This window comes from Lupinus angustifolius, chromosome LG15 (genome assembly GCF_001865875.1).
Source record: "Lupinus angustifolius cultivar Tanjil chromosome LG15, LupAngTanjil_v1.0, whole genome shotgun sequence".
NCBI lineage: Eukaryota > Viridiplantae > Streptophyta > Magnoliopsida > Fabales > Fabaceae > Lupinus > Lupinus angustifolius.
The window spans coordinates 5677932-5679910 of record NC_032023.1 but is presented as its reverse complement, the minus strand read 5'-3'; positions in this window follow the sequence as shown (position 1 = coordinate 5679910).

The window sequence follows — 1979 nt, the reverse complement described above, 5'->3', positions numbered from 1 at the left end:
TTTGTTTCCTTTTAAAAACCTTTCCTTTTTCGGGACATCACTTTAAGTAACTCGAATGCGGAAAATCAACTTATCGTTATCAAATGATAACTTAACCTGGTTCACAATTTCCTGAATAATACAATGTATATAATCGGTTAAGTCATAGTTAGTTGATACAGACTAGGTCAGCAAAGGCGGAAACTACATCGCCACTAACATATACAAAATCAAAGAAACACAGCCGCCACAAAAAACAAAAGGGGACATGGACTAGTCCACAAGCTGACTCAAAAGGTTCCAGGAATGTTGGACCCCTCACTCGGGTCCTCCTCCTCTTCTGAGTCAGACACGAGGGCGATCAACTCCACCGAGCTCTCTACATTGACGAGCTCAATGACCTCGTCCTCTTCTTTCTCTTCCTCTTCCTCCACTTCATTATGCCATAACCCAACAACATAATTCGGAGGGGATGACATTCTCAACACCGGAGCCTTCCTGTAGGGACCTTCTCCAAGACTACTACTTCTCTTGGCTGTACTGGATGACGGAGCACCCAAAAAATCTGGCCACGTCCCATAACCGTGGGAGGGAACAGCGCCATCACTCCTGACTAGCGGGTATCGAAGTCCAACCTCTGGAGACATCGGCCTCTTTGGCGACAAGGTGAAGGAAGTGTCAACGTAGGTGTCGGGTTGAGGGATCATCATCGATGACCCGTTGCACACCATGTGCAACGACAGACCGCAGGGGCATGTGTATGATTATCTGTGCCCGTCAATAGTCCATTGTCCCATTGGGGACATCGTGAAGTGATAACCTCAAATGTGAGTGTTGTTGTTGGTCATCTGCATAGCGAATGTATACAAAACAAGAACAATACAGCAGAGAGAGCAAGACATCTAATGAACATAAATTCATTGACGGTGTGGACTTACTTAGAATATCACACTTAGACAAAAAATATATTTTAACATATAGTTCATCATTTATCATTAAAATCATGAAAAAATACATAACTTACCATTTATTCCAAAGGGGTTGTCAAAGATTGTCTAGTTTGCCCTATGAGAACTATCTGATCCAACATGGTACCTCCCCAAGAATACAAGGGACTCGTCTCACCCATACTCTCGCTCAAGACATTGTTGGCGAATCACCATCCAATCAGTTTCGTCCCTAATTACATCATGGTGCTCTAAGTCGTCCCGTCTATTTCCTCTCCACTACTTCATGGTCACAATGCAATGCATTCCTAGTCAAAGTCAAATGCAAATGTAGAAATCAAACACATGATGGCCCATCCTTAAGCCATCTCCCGACAAGGAATGCTTCTCGTGGGACCCGATAGTATATCATGTATCCTTACTAGGGTACCCCCTAGTTCACGACCTCAAGTCGGATACTTCCCCAACAAGGCATACAGATAAACAATGCTTTCACACTTTTGTGGAGTCATGCTTCTCATCTAAGCCATGATCTCATTCCACAACTTTTATATCACAACACACCCTACCCGGGTTCATCGCATTATTCACAACATCATCTTATTTCAATCTTTTCACACTGTCCCTCGCCAAAGCGGGGACTAGTCGCCCAAGCGACAATTCATCTTTAAATCTCAAATAAACTGAAGTCTTCCTCGCCCAGGCGAAGGTACTATCGCCCAAGCGAGGCCTCTCCTCGCTCNTTCACAACATCATCTTATTTCAATCTTTCCACACTGTCCCTCGCCAAAGCAGGAACTAGTTGCCCAAGTGACAATTCATCTTTAAATCTCAAATAAACTGAAGTCTTCCTCGCCCAGGCGAAGGTACTATCGCCCAAGCGAGGCCTCTCCTCGCTCAAGTGAGACATATCTCGCCCAAGCGAGAGAGTTCCAAGGGCTCATTAAAATCCTAGGCGTTCTCACCCAAGCGAGGCCCTTCCTCGCCTAGGCGAGGCTTACTCGCCCAAGCGAGATTCTACCGCCCAGGCGAGGGAATTCCAGAACCAAAACT